This window comes from Protopterus annectens, chromosome 4.part1 (genome assembly GCF_019279795.1).
Source record: "Protopterus annectens isolate FY-2018-M chromosome 4.part1, PAN1.0, whole genome shotgun sequence".
Classification (NCBI taxonomy): Eukaryota; Metazoa; Chordata; order Ceratodontiformes; family Protopteridae; genus Protopterus; species Protopterus annectens.
In genome coordinates this window covers 315,716,000-315,732,507 of record NC_056734.1, presented here as the reverse complement: position 1 = coordinate 315,732,507, position 16,508 = coordinate 315,716,000, and positions in this window count along the sequence as shown.

Here is a 16,508-nt window from a genome sequence, read left to right as displayed (position 1 = left end):
GGATCCAACTCCAGACTTGTTCTGAGTTGTTTCTAAACGACAAAAAATACACTGAACCCACAGACATCGCCAATATCCAGGCAGACAGGTTCAGTGCCAACTTCTCCACCCTCCCCAAAAGAGCAAGTATCTATCCCAGCAGAGGGCTGGCTCCCAAACATCTCTGATACTCAGGTGAAGGCTGCCCTCTCCAAAGCAAAAAACACTGCTTCCATGGGACCAGATGGCGTCCCAGGTTGCGTCCTACATGAACTCCAAGAGGAACTAATCCCTCAAATAAAACAGCTATACAATCTCAGCCTCACTACAGGATATGTGCCCACAGAATGGCGTACAGCAACAGTGGTCCCAATCCACAAAGGTGGAGCCTCTATGGACCCTGGAAACTATCACCCCCATAAGCCTGACTAGCTTAGTCTGAAAAGCTATGGAGAGGATCATCATGGAGCTCATAAACAAAGACACTGGGGACCTACAGACACTAGATCCTACCCAGTTCGGCTTTCTCAAGGGCAGATCCTGCCTTTTGAACCTGGTTGACTTCTTCGAAACAGTCACCAAAGCCATAGATGAAGGGAAGGTAGTCCACACAGCCTATTTGGACCTTGCAAAGGCATTTGACACAATACCCCACTTGGGCATCATAGATAAGCTATCCAGCTTAAATATAAACCCCTATGTCACAAGATGGGTCACAAACTGGCTCAAAGACAGAACCCACAAAGTGAGAGTTGCTGGAGCCATGTCAGACTCGAAACCGGTCACAAGTGGCATCCCACAGGGTTTTGTCCTGGGACCACTCTTGTTCGGTATATACTTTTCCGAGGTACAGGCAAACGTGGGAGGACTTTGGCACACCAAGTTCGCAGACGACTGCAAACTGGGCGCCATAATCAACTCTCCAGCTGACACAAACATCCTTCAAAAAGGTCTCACAGAGACAGATAACTGGTGCCAGCGCCATGGTTTAAAGCTAAATGCCAAAAAATGTATAGTCATACCCTTTGGCAAAAACAATGTGCCCACAAATTACCACATAGGCGGAAACCCATTAAGTACAGAGAAAGTTATTAGGGACCTGGGGACCCAAGTTGATAGCCATCTCTCCTTTGAAAACCACATTGCCATAGTGGTTAGAAAGACCTTCTACATAGCCCACCTCATCACAAAGGGTTTCACATCTAGATCAAGAGAGGTAATCGTGCCCCTTTATTCATGCCTCATCAGGCCCATCATAAAATACAATGCCCCTTTTGGGATGTACCTTACCTGACACCTGCAGCAATTAGAAAGACCTCAAAAGTATCTCACCAAGAGGATCAAGGGTCTCAAACAGATGCCATATGCTGCTCGGTTAAAAAAACTCCAACTCTACTCAGTTGCATATCGCCTACTTCGAGGCGATCTATGCCTGACATACAAAGCTATGTCAAGTCCAGAATTAATGGACATGCTCCACCTCAGTAAATCTAAATCCCTTAGAGCCACATGCTCGAGGGACTTGAACCTCAGCACAGAAATAAATAGAACTTGCTGGAGGGACAGGTTCATAACCCACAGGCTCCCTTCGCTCTGGAATAGAATTCCAGTTCATGTGAGCAGAGCACCTCACTGAATCTCTTCAAGAAGAATCTCGATAGGTGGATGGGGGATCGTAGGTTTGTCCCAGGGATTACTCCCGTGTCACTATTAGACAGAGGTACAGTAAACTAAACCTTAAAAAGGGCACAGTATACTCAAATCAAGGGGTGGCGTAAGCCATACAGAATAGGGCTAGGCTTATAATTGCCTCAGGGCAGATAGCCTAGTATGAACCTATGAACCTATGTCTGTCAAACTAACAGACAGTAAATGTATGTTGTGTTAAATGATGTGAGAACACAGTTTAGTGTTACAGGAACGTAAATGTACAGTATGACATACCTGGGATATGTGGAAGGGACAGAGACATTGCCCAAAGTTGGCCACCCATCTGCAGTAGGCCTCATATCCATGTCACGCAGATCATCACCATTATGTTGTTGAAGGCCCGGCTGCATGAATTGCTGTGAAACTGTCACCTAACATGGGTCACTGCCACTGTGGAGCTTGATAGAGCAAACTTTGACATGTATGTCACCTGAGACCTAACCTTATATTGTGATGTAGCAGCTGTGCTCCTAACCACCATCAGGTTGGTACCCTAGTCAAATGCTATGACCCTTGGAATGCAAGACATAATACATGCAAATGTCAAATGATTGGTCTGGTTGCTAATTAAGGCATTTACCTGGAAAAGGATACAACAAGCTTACAGAGCCTTGCATCATGTGTGACAAGTATGTGGATCAACAAACAAGCTGTGGTCTGCTTCATATATTGAGCTTTGTGCTAACGTTTTTGCTTCTGGTGAGAGATAAAGAATAGGAGCTTTGTATCCCACTACAGTGCACCCATGTTGAGACCAGCAGTAGTAGTAGCAAGGCAGCAACAGTTCAGTTGACTCCCTCTTTTCAGCATCCTCCATAAGGTAAATGTTCTTTCCCAGTATGCACTGCTTGATTAGTGTGTAACTTCAGAATAACTGCCTAAATACTCCATCATTATCTTTACTGGGTGTACATTTTACTTTACCCTTGAGTGTTTGTCAGTGTTCTGTGCAAACACAGACACATTGCATTACATTTTTCTCAGAAACCATGATGGCATTAACTCCAATACTGACTTGCATGCAGGGCAACTGAAATGCACTGTTAAGCATTGTCCCCATAGTTGCGAAACAGATACTTGTGACATTGAGTGATATACTCAATACAACTGTGCAATCAATAATAAAGAATCTGTTGCCATGGATATGAGGATTCCCACTGAGACCTTTACCACCCTGTTGGATATGGGCATCCTGAGGCACTGTAGAAATTGCAACATGTTTAACAACAAACACTTCATTATCAAACAAATTGATATGGTTTGTGAGAAATGAATGTATATATATATATATATATATATATATATATATATATATATATATATACTTGCATACACAATGACACTGGAGGAAAAACTCTCACATAAAAGTACTCCTGTCATTATGGTCAAATGATTGGGTAGTGGTGCACACGCCTCAGCCAACACCCAAGATCCAAAGTGGACATGAGCTGAGGTACTGACATGTAACTGACATAAATCACAAAAACCTCGTTGAGAAAGTCCAGATAACAAATACCCTCAACAGCCCCATATGCACACTGTTAAAACAACACACATATCAACACTTAGGGCAACATGTCATGGAGGAACAACTTATAAGTACATAAGTCAAGCAGTCACACAATCCAAAATTCTAGTCATTGCTGACATCTTGCAAATGGGGAGTTGTCATTGAATCCCACACTGACACTAATGTTCTCCAGGAGGGGCTGACACAGACATACAGTTGTTATCAGAGCCATGGGCTAACACTAAATGCCAAGAAATGCACAATACTATTCCTTGGGAAGTCATCCACCCCTGGTAACAACCGTACCAACAGCACCCCTCAAACAGTTGACGGAATAGTCAGTGACTTATGGACACAGATATTGATCTACCCTTTGCCTGTCATGTGTCTGTAATATTGTGGACATTATTCTATGTTGCACAACCTATACAGAAAGGTACAGCATGCAAACCAAGGAAGCCATTGTTCCACTTTAATCAGCCTGAAACAGACCTATCCTTGGTGCTATGCCACCTTTGGTATGTAACTAGCCAGGCATATCTGGCAACAGTAACATCCACAGAGGTTCCTCACTAAAACACTATATGGTGTATGTAGCAAGTCCTATGAAAACCATGTAAAGGCCCTATCTGTGTAGTCTGGTCCATACATGCCTTGGAGGGGTGGTGTATATCTGCCATACAGGGTGGTGTCAGACTCTACTGTGGAACTCTTGCATAGCCACAGACATTTAGCACCAGAATTACCTGCTCTACAGACCTACACCTTGGCAGTGGTATATACAGGACATGCTGGAAAAACAGGTATGCAACCCAGAGTCTACATCTTATATGGAACAGGCTCCACATCTATATGAAGCACATTTCCAGCCTAATGCAAATCAAGTGCAAGTAACACAATTGGATGGGAAAAAGGGCAATCATACCTGCTTGTGGACCAACATCTATACTAGACACAGGGGAACTGTGAATGGTTCATCCACACACCCCAGCTTGTAGATGCATTAGCTCCCAAAACCCTGCTTACAGTAATCAATGGTATCATACCTTGACAGTGTATAGGGATGCATGGCTAGGCTTAAAGAGACCCTTGTGGTTATTAGCATATTAAACACATATGAACCTATGATTTTCAGAACATATACTGTGTTACCTTTCAGATGACATTTTTCTTGTGTGCTGACATTCAATCTGATGTTGACGGGTTGATTATAGATGTGTACCCATAGGTGTATCCTACACAATCCTGAAAGTGAGACATTCACATTGCCATATGACACCTGTCATTGTGTGACTACACAGTCATTACAACAGCACCCATCATAATGTACACACAGTATTATGGTATAGTCATATAAATGGAAATGTACAAATTCAGAAAGGGAACAGTACAAGTTGCAGGTCAAAAGCAACATTGGATGAAATGATTTCATATTAATGTAGATAGTCATCCTGTGTATCAGACACAGCTTTATTTTGCTGCATTCATGAGAGAGATGAGAGGGATGTGGCACAGGTATCATAACTTGCACAGGGTGTTGGGTGGGGGTGCAGGAGGCCTAGGATGACCCAATAAACTGGCAAGCTTGTGTGGTGAGTCAGGAAGAGATGCAGGCAGAATGAACCATAGTAATGTGTCATGCGTGTCTGTAGGTGACCTGTATGTGACATTGGTGTGTGAGTGTCTGAGTGTACACAGCCAAGCTCAATGCTAGCCCTACATGTCTGTATGCTAGACAGCTGTGAGCCATGCATAATTGAGCTGACAATTTCTGGTCTCCTCCTCTGACCATGTGAACTGGCTCTGCCAGGAGTTGCACTGGCTCATCCACACCCAGGGACAGATGCTGTGCTACTACCTGAGCGTGACTTCTGTTTGCTGGGAACATGTCCTCCACAGGACCGAATAGGACCACGAACCTGTGGCCTGACACATCTTGATATGGATAGTACATTCCTTTCTGGAATGATGGATGTACTGCCACTACAGGAGCATGATTGTCCATGGCCACATTGACTCACAGCAGATGTAGTTGCTGACCTACGTCCATGACGCTGATGCTCAACAACAACAAGACATTTCATCACAGATGTGTGTTCCAAGACAGTGTGCAATCTCTCTCAGACCATCGTCTTTCCATTGTGTTAGTGAACCAATCCAGGGTATCAGCAATCCAGTGGAGATAGTCATAGATGTCAGACTGTGCTGCATCTATAACCCTGAGCATTTGTCTGGAGTTCTTTTCTGAATGTGCCTGTGCCTCCATGACAGCGCTAAACATATGCCGAGTGACATGATATGAGACACCTGCACAAGTGGTGGAGGGACAGTAGGCCTCCTACAGGCACCCGTATCAATCCACCTGTGTGGAACCTCACCAACTGTTTGGCTATGACCAGTGTCAGCAGTCACTGAAGCCACAGTAGCCACAATTCCCTGTTCAATGTCACCAATCTCCAATTGTCCAGTATCTGCGGCCTCAGGGGACTGGGTATGCATAGACATACTGGCTGTTTACGGTGATAATGATGGCAGATGAGGGATGTCAACCTCTAAGTCAAATTCAGCCCCTGCAACCTATAGTTGCTCCTCACTTTGCTCACCCTCATTAATGGAATCTGAGGAGACACTGACATCAGGTTGTGAAGGGGACCTGTGATAAAAAGGGAAAAGCATTACATTAATACCTGCACTACTATGTTCTGCAGTACTATGTTGCAATATATGTTAAGCTGTATACACTGCTGTCACTATTACACACTTGTATAACCCACAACCTCATACAGTAGAACATGAGGACATTATTTTCAAACCCACATCTGTAATCATTTGGAAATAAATGTTCTTTAAACAATAATATTATGAGCGAAACAAATGATGTACACTGTTGACATTCTGCAAAACTCTGCACAGTTGACAGTAATGGCAATCTGTAATGTCCTGACAATACTGCCAAATCAATCACTGTGGTCACACCTACAAGGCATAGGTATGAGTCTAAACTGTGTCAGAAAATAACTGTAGAGTTGGCAATAATGCAGACAGTGCATCAATCCAGCCAGCAGACCTTTGATGACACTTGCGCAAATAGAATGAACTAAATCTACATCTTTGACAAAATAGTTTTCTACTTACCAGCAGCAGGAGCATGGCCTTTTCCTATTCCTAACGGTTCTGGAGAAATTTGAGGGAAATATAATGCACAGAACAGCACATGTGACAGTATAACAGGGTTAGTACTTCAAAATATCTCACATTAGCTGCTATGTTAACAGGTATGTGGGTCATAAACTGAATGAGCTTAAAACTGCAGCTAACCTCCCCACCCCAAAACACCTGACACCCACATAACACTATGTGCACCCTGACATGCTGACTGCAACAGTATTATAATGATAATCCAATTAAGCATACCTGGATGCTCCACTTGAGTTTAAGTGGTTGCACCTACATCCATGACATATGGGAAGATGGATGCCTGGTAGCTCTCATGTGTTGCAAGGTTCTCCAGGAATTCCTCAGTGTGTTCTGCTGCAGGTCCCCCACCAGTGACCTGATGATCCCTGTTTATGTCCGCTGCATGTTTGTGTGCCATGTTGATCATATCTGTAACCCGGTGTTGCACCTGCTCATATGTGTGATTCTGGTGACCCACAGCATTAATTTTGTGCACTAGTTCATCCCACAAGGATGTACACTCTTGCCTATTTGCCCTCCTTATGGACAGCAGAACTTGGTGGTGTTGTCTCAAGACCTCAATAATGAGGCCATTTTCTGCCTCTGTGAAAGGAGGACATCACCGGGCATGCATGATATCTCTTGATATACAAATAAATGAGAACACATGTCAGGATCACATATGTTGGAGTACAGTAAGTGGAGATACAGCAATAAAGGAAGCGTATTGGTATTCCCTTTGATTACACATCTCTTAATCAACAGTGTGCCAAGCATACAAAGGTTGTGAAAGCAAGTAGGATAGTAGCAATAGTGACCTAGTGAGGTTTGTGACATGACAGATACTCACATATGATCACACAACAAACACAGGAGTCCATTGTAGTAAGCTCCATTGCAGGGCAACCCCCTCCCATAACATATGTATAAACAACAGTGCCAACCAAATATCAGGATACTACTACAACTGCTAACAAAGGATGTATCCAGGACACCTGTATACCCAGTTAATACAGAGCATTAAACCCTTGCTGTATTCTAAATTCTGTGTAGGTGTAACACAGCTGGAGATCACTGGCATGTCATCATTACATTTGTAAGAAAGACTTAGTGATGTAATCTCCAGTCCCCCTAAGTATATTCAAACATATACATTATGCTGAAAACAAAATGGTTACATACTTGATGGAATACAAAACTCCTTTGTTGAAAGATACAGCTATATGAGTATTGTGTAAATGAGTTAACCATGCACACTAGCTCTTATACACAATAGTTCCTCTTTAGGTGTTTGCCTTTTTATGAAGGGTCTCATTAGCAGCTGATTGCCTCTGAACCAATAAGTGGCTCAGGAATGCTGTATGCAGCATACACAGCTGATTTGCAGTATAATCAGCCAATCCCATGCAACTAATCAACAATACATAAGGCCTCAATGTAGATTCCATCCCCTTTCTCACATTTGGTTAGGAAATGATTGGGGTAGGGATTATGTCAGCATAGAGTGAATGTTTGTAGAAGCTACTTGTTACATACAAATGTGTGTGCTACAGGCTGAAGCTGCTTCTGCTTCTGCAGGTGATAGGCATAATTAGAGAGGCTGCAGAATGTGCAGGGCAACGGCACTTAAGAGTAATTTTGTGACCTGTGGCAGCCTTGATCTACAGCCAGAGCCTGATTTAGGGAACCCATCTTACTGGAAAGTAAGGTATGTGTTTAAGGTTAGTATTTTAGCCAAAGGTATCATTAACAGAATGAATGGAAATATGCTTGTTGTATCATAGAACAAGGTAGGGGGTACATTAACCATTATGCCAAACAGTCAGATAACTGCCAAGTCATGTGTAATGTCATGGCAGTTATCTGGAATGTGCGTGCTGCCAGCTATTGCTTCTAACACAGCAGCCCATGCACCATGCCTGGCAGTTTATTGCAGGTGACATAAGCACCCCTCCACTTCCACTACCAGAGGGTGGACCACTCTCAGCCTGTGGGGCGGAACTACCCAATGGAGCAGCTAGTGCAGTGGCAGCAGAGGGGTCATCGCCAGGCTGCTGCCCACACATGCTGAGCCCTGGTGCCGTGGCCAGGGGAGATAAGGTATGTGGATCTGGCCTACCTTGTCATGCTGTGGTAAATTAAATATAAACATAAGGTAAAAAGTAAAGAAACCAAACAAGTGTAATTAATAACATAATAGAACATAATAATGAGTAATGGAAAGAAATAGAAAGTAATATAGTGAGGAACCCAGCAATAAATAACTTAAATGAAAGTATTTTAACAGCAAAGCAATATTAAATTATACATAAGGCCAACATAACAGGTAATTACAAATAATATATTAATATCAAATCATAATAAATATAATTAATAAATTAAAGAAAAGAAGGGGTGGGGTGAGAGAGAAAAAAGAACATTAGTAACTTTGCAGATAATATAACTACACAGACTACTACTACATATGTAAGATTTCAGTTGTGAGAACAGTGAGTGCTAATATTGTATAGATGATGTTGCATGTACATAGCTCTCAGACTGTTAGCATGGGACATTATGGGCCAAACCATACCAAATGGTGGTACAAAGGCACAGCAACAGGAAACATTTTTACTTAGTGTGCTTATACATTAGTAGTAAGGTGTTCTGATAACAGATTTGCCATTAAATTGCATTCCAAGTAATGTCATATATCTGCAAATCAAGGACCAGACATATGGGGCAGTAGTCATTACATTTTGCAAAACCATGACATTTGAGAGGTATGTTCATGTAAACTAATTACACTAGACAGCTGGTCATTTCTCAGTTGGCTGCCATGGGATTAGAACCCACAAGCAGTGACTACAGGAATAATGTGCACTTTATTTTAATATAATGAATCTCCTTTAAAAGTTTTATTGAGACATGTTGTGTGAAATCGCACATTTATACACATGCATAGCTGTGTCTGGTATCCGATTGGAACCCACAAGCAGTGACCACAACAATAATGAGCATTTTATTTTAAAACATTACTTATCAAACTCCATCTCCTTTTACACTTTATTGCTTAATGTTGCTTCAAATATGGCATTTACTCTCACAAAAAAAGTTCTAAGCTTGTTTCCTACCTTTCCTTTTATCATAGTCCAGATACAGATTTGTTGTATCCAGGACTGTTTTGTAAGTTTCTGAGTTCCCCAGATCTTTCTGTGTTAGAGGGAAGCCTTCCAGCTTATCAGTGGAAGTGGTAAGCACTAGGTAGCCTATCTACCACAAAAGGAGTGGTTTCTGGCTCTGAAAATGTAGTTTATTGGCCGTTTGGCCAGTTTTTCTATTCCTTTCAACTTTCTAGTTTAAAAGCCTGCGTTTGCACGGGTTTGTGCCGCTAAGCTGGGGTAAACTATTACTAGTGCTAGAAAGTCTGGTCTTCAATTTTTCACTTAGATCTTGCTAGTTGCCTGTTCTCTTGCACATTAATTAGCTTATTTGCCTAGCACTCCCATCAGGCTTTTTGTAGCAATTATTACAGCACACATAAGTGCTATCAGCAGTAGACGTCCTATAAGAAATAGCTCCAGTACTTAGTAATGACGACCATCCCTCTTGGCATGTCTAAACATCAGTTCCTTTCCTTTCTCCTATTAACCTGGTGAACTTGGGCATTCTGAAGCAATGTAGCAACACCCTCATATACACAGACAACCCTCTCCTCTTACCTCCCAACACTCAGACTTGTGAGAGATGCACTTATATCTCTAAATTGGAAGCCATGCACTCTCCAGCCAAGACCGGAATAGCTAGTCAAGAGGAGAAGGTCAACACCTGCACCACACCACATGGAACGTATAGCCCCCCAGAACACCCACCATCACAGCTCTCACATAAAAACACAAACCACACACCCACATTCATGAAGCCTCTCAATAGAAACCTACCCTAACAGCAGGGACCTCCAAGGCAGAAATGCACTCGACCACCACAATACAGCACAGACTACAAGATACATAGCTCATCTACACAGTGTGGCCCTCAACCTAAGCCCCTAAAGCAAAACAGCTTGCCCAATACAATAATCATAGGAGACTCAATAGTAAGGGACACTGATGGTCTACTCACTAGGCTGAATAAGGGGAAGGTAACAGTCAGCTGTCTATCAGGTGCCAGAATATGACACATAACACACGCACTCAGGTCACTCTACAACAAATACAAGTATGACTCTGTCACTGTCATGTGGGTGTGAATAACCTGAGATGCACCGCCCTGGACTACATGAAAAGAGAAATCGTGGAGCTCTTGGATTATGTGGCCTAGTCAGGTATGACCCTAGCCCTGAGCAGCATCCTACAGTCACCCAGAATGATACCATAGTACAAGCAGAAAATGATTGACTTCAACAATTGGCTAAGTTTCTGGTGTCATTCTAAGGGGATCCATTATCTGTCTGCTTGGGATGACATGACTGACAAACCTTGATGCTTTGCCAGAGATGGACTGCATCTGTCACCCCTGGGTTTCAGAGTACTGGCTTAGGCTCTTGCCACTACTATAGTGCCTTTTTTAGGTGGTGTCCCAAAGACCAAATCACCACCATAACAGCTATAAAAAAGTGCAATCTGACGGTCATGCTGCTCAATGCTAGAAGACGCACTCACTCATAGCATGCCTCAAAATGGAGAACATTAACATTTGTGCTGTAATGGAGACCTGAGTTAAAGCAACAGAAAGCACCCTTGTGCTACCAGGCTATAACTCATTCCACACCTTTCGACCCCAGAACATGGATCGAAGCTCCAAAGGAGACCTGATTTAAAGCAACAGAAAGCACGCTTGTGCTACCTGGCTATAACTCATTCCACACCTTTTGGCCCCAGAACATGGACCGAAGCTCCAAAGGCAGTGGTGTCTCCATATTCATAAAGGACATGCACACCTCCAGACTAGTAGCCCAACATAATGCATCTGAGATACTTCAGGTACAACTAACATTGGTAAAATGGCAATTCAGGTCATAGTCTGCTATAGGTCCTTAACCATGTCCCAAGACTCTCACTCCACATTCCTAAGCACCCTTGAAACTATTAAGATCCAACCCAACACACTCATACTAGGTGACTTCAACTACCCCTCCATCAACTGGGAAAACTACTCATGCACCAATACACTGGCCCAACGCTTCCTGGAATTTATTACTTCCAATAGCCTGGACCAGCTCATTCTTACCCCTACTAGAGGAAGCAACATCCTTGACCTGGTTATTAGTAACATGGGCAACTGTTGCTCTACACCAATAGTTAATTCCTCCCTGGTTAGATCCGACCACAAACTAATCACCATGGAAATCCACATGACACCCCCCGCAAAGGTAACCACAATGAAAAACTTCTCCAAATCTGACTTTGGGCTCTTAAAAGCAGAGGTGGCTAACTTCACATCACCCATGCCAATGGAAAATAGATGTATGACTACCGAATCATACACCAGTGATACTGTACGAACATGTACATAAATGCATGGAACTAGCCATACCCAAAAGAACCAAGACACTCTCCTCCAAAAAATGGAAGCCAATCTGGCAGTCCCCTGTAATTACTAAACTGTATAACAGAAGGAAGAAACTGTTGCAGAAAAAGATGAAGTCCCAAGACTGGAAAAATTCCCTTATTAGCCTCAACAAAAAGTTGAGATCCCTCATCAAAATCTCTAAAGTCAGCTATGAAGGTAGAATTGCAGCAGACACTAAAAACAACCATAAAGCCTTCTATAGTTATATCAAGAATCTCCACAAAAATACACAGATTTCCTCTTGAGTTACTGCACAATGGTACCTCCTATGCTGAGCCAACAGATATTGCCAACATACTGGCTGACAGATTCAGTGCCAACTTTACCCGTCTCCCCCCCACCTAAAAGACCAATCACAATATTGGAAGAATGCCAGGTACCCAGCATTACTGCAGCACAGGTTAAAGCTGCATTTCCCAAGGCCAAGAATACAGCCTCCATGGGACCCAACAATATCACTGGCTGTGTTCTACATGAATTACAAAGTGAACTGGCACCACATCTGTGTGCCCTGTTCACTTACAGCCTCACCTCAGGCTTTGTCCAAATGGTGCACTGCTACATTCATTCCTCTCCATAAAGGGGGAGCGACTTCACACCCTGGGAATTATTGCCCCATTAGCCTGATGAGTCTAATAGGTAAGGCTATGGAGTGCATCATCATGGACCTAACTAACCAAGAATATAGGGAATCTCCAAGCTCTAGATCCCACACAATTTGGTTTTGTAAAAGGTAGATCATGCCTGCTCAACCTGGTTGACTTCGAGTCAGTCACCAGAACTGTGGATGAGGCTAAGTTCATACAGCCTACCTCGATCTGGCAAAGGCCTTTGATACCATTCCTCACTCAGGAATTATTGATAAACTCACCAAACTAGGCATAAACCCCTATATCATTAGGTGGGTTGCAAATTGGCTAACAGTATCCACATTGTGAAAGTAGCAGATTCCAAGTCAGACTGCTGACCATTCATGAGTGGAGTCCCACAGGGATCGGTCCTGGGTCCTCTCCTGTTTGGCATCTACTTCTCAGAAGTCCAGACCAACACAAAGGGACTCTGGCTGACCAAGTTCACAGACGACTGCAAGCTGGGAGGCATTATTTACTCTCCAAGTGATGCAGACATCCTACAGAAAGGGCCTCACTGAAAACAATGACTGTTGTCGAAACCATGGCCTTAAGCTTAATGCAAAAAAAAGTGTTATCTTCTTTGGGAAAAATGCTGTTCCCACTAATTATCACATCGATGGGAGCCCACGGAACACTGAAGGCATTATAAGAGATTTGGGGACACAGGTTAACAGCAACCTCTCCTTCGACCACCAAATCACCACTGTGGTCAGAAAGTCCTTCTATGTGGCACATCTCATTACCAAGGGTTTTGCATCCTCGCTCTACTCTTCCCTCATTAGACCAGTCATTGAGTATAATGCCCCATTTGGCATGTACCTCACTAGATACCTGCAACAGCTGGAGAGGCCACAAAAGTACCTCACGAAGAGGATCCTAGGCCTTAAACACATGTCCTGCATGGACAGACTCAAAAAACTCCAGCTATTCTCTATCTCATATTGTCTACTAAGAGGTGATCTATGCTTGACTTACAAAGCCATGTCTGATCCAGCTCTGTTAGAAATGCCACGTCTAAAGAAATCCCATTCCCTCTGCACCACATGCTCCAGAGACCTCAACCTCATTACCACAATTAACAGAACATACTGGAGGGACAGGTTCATAACCCAGAGACAGCCCATGCTCTGGAATAGACTTCCCATAAATGTCAAGCAGAGCACCTCACTGGCCCTCTTCAAGAGAAATCTGGATGAGTGGATGGGAAATAGAAAGTTCTTCCTGGGCATCATACCAGTGGCTCTACATGATAGAGGCATGGGAACTAACGTCAGGTAGGCACGATGCCAGGGAAATTCTATGGGCTAGGCTTGTAAAGGCTCTGCCTAGTACACACCTATGAACCTATGAAACTATGTATCATCTGCCTAGGACATCTGTTAACTTACCTGTATACCTTGTTTATTTACTGAGGGCTATCTACAGCATATTCTGGAAAAAAAATATCAGAACTCAAGCTTGACCTTTAATCTGGATACTGCACTACATTTATTTCTGACATTTGTTGGTCCATTATTTATTCATTCACATGCAACAGTTGACTGGTGTCAGATTAGAACACACAAGCAGTGAATACAGGAATAGTGAGCACTTTATTTGAAAACATTAATCAATGCACCATCACATTTTAAAATATATTGATTAATGTTGCTTCAACTCTGGCATTTGGACCATGGATAGCTGCCTAGGACATCTCTTAACTTACCCATATACCCTGTTCATTTATTGAGTGCAACCTACAACATATTACAGACAATGAGCAGACCAGAGCAGTGATTCTTAATCTGGGTAGACCACAACATTAACTGATGGCTGGAAGCTAATCTACACAGTAATGCAAACTTACTTGGTTTAACATTTCAGATATGTACTGCCAGATTAATAAAGATGTAGGACGTCCCAGGTATTTCATACCTGACTGTTATGACTGCAACATCTGTATTTGCTTTACTGTACTATTAAGTTATGCATTACATTATTACTTTGATGATTTTCTTACTTACCACGCACTTCTTCATCCTGGCCAGATGTCCAGCATGGGACTGCACGTTGCAAACCCTCTCTTCTGCAGTTGTGGTAAGAGAAGCAAACCATTATGCATACCAGGTTTGCACACATTCAGCTTGTATATTTATAAATTACTGGAAAACATACTTACATATCGGTGGGGTGCACCCATCTGTAGCATCTTTGACCCAGGTGTCCAAGATTGCCGTCTTCCCACATTTCAGGTCATCAGAGTGGTGTCAAAAATGCTCACCAGTGCGTGGGATACCAATAGCACTGGTTAGGTCCCTGGCCAAACAATCTAAGGCCTCAGACTTGTACTCTGAGCCCTTGTACTCACCCTGCATCAGCTGGGGTCAATATCTCTCTACCAGGAGCACAATAAAAGTTTTAGACTCCTGCACACCCCACTTTTGCAACTGAAAGCACGTTCCCTCACCACCTCCAGCAGCCATACCCACAGTCAAGAACAGGCTCCAAGGAATGATGTGAAATGCCCACCTACTGGCCTTTATATAGGCTACATTCCCACCCTTGCACGTCATGCTGTAACTTTCAAAAAAGTGGGGTGTCGCATAGCATCTCACAAACTCTCAAATCCATGTTTAAGCAAAGCTAAGCAATGAGCAGCTTTTCTAACCATTTCTAAATGTAACAATTATTTAATTTAAAGTCAACCAATGTTTCAGTCACCTGACACAGTTTTAGTAATAAGCATTAGTACTCAGGACTCTGACCCAGGACCTTCTACACTGTAGGTCATAACTCAATCTATCTAGTGACTGAGATAGTGTAGAGACCTGGAATACCTGCAAATATAATGGGAAGGTGCCTGTAAGTGTAGCGCAGCTTTGCTGGTTGGGTTTGCACATTGCTAATCATGGCAGACGTACAGCAATTAATTAAATCCGGTTTCTATTTGTAGCTGACTAGCAGATGTGTACTACTTAAATACACCTCACTATGCCTAACTAAGCAATGTGCCACATCGCACAAACAAGCTAATGTAAAAAAAAAAGTTAATATTGAATGCATCCAGTTTCTATTTTTAGATGTTTAGCAGATGTCTGCTGCTTAAGTAAACCACCCTATGCCTACATAAACAACGCGCCACATTGCACAAACAAGCACATGAAAAATAAAAAAAAACAATTTTAAAAAGTAAGAATTAAAAATTATTAACACTGAATGCATCCAGTTTCTATTTTTAGATGTCTAGCGGATGTCTGATGTATGTTTGCACAAAACTAAGCATATCTAAGGAAGGCACTTCACTGCACAAACAAGCACACAAACATAAAAAAAAATAATAATAAAATTGGAATTTAATGAAATATGTCTGGTACACCTTTTAGTCCAGGTTAATGGTCAGAAAGGTCTTGTGCCATGCTTACCAACCGTCCAGAATTTTTCTGGACAGTCCAGAATTAAGGGACAGCCTGTAAAGTCAGTCTTACATGGATTCACTATCTATGTTGCTATGATCTCCCTCAGCAGTGCACCATAATTAATATGTATAGCATGCTACAGAGGAGGAACCATAGCCATATACATGGAGGGTCTATACCATATGAGCGAATCGCACAAATTGCGAACGCTCATAATATCGAACGTACTGGACCTTGAACTTCCTATTGTGGGAGGCTGCACCCCCCGCTAAATATATATTCCAACTCCAAGATCAAATTTCAGTGAGGAAAGGGCAAATATCCCATTTTTCACTGTACCGCGATCTCCCTGGGATGATTGCACAATGTTAATGTAAACCGTGAAAGGAAAGGAAGAGACACCAAATTGGGTATTTGTACCTTACTTATGTAGTTACCCTATGGTATGTATTAAATGTATGCAGTAGAAACAGCTTCTTTGCATTCTGTGTAATGCTATTCCTTTATAAGTTCGCCAAATCACTCGCAAAATCAACTGTATCATTTCTACGTAAT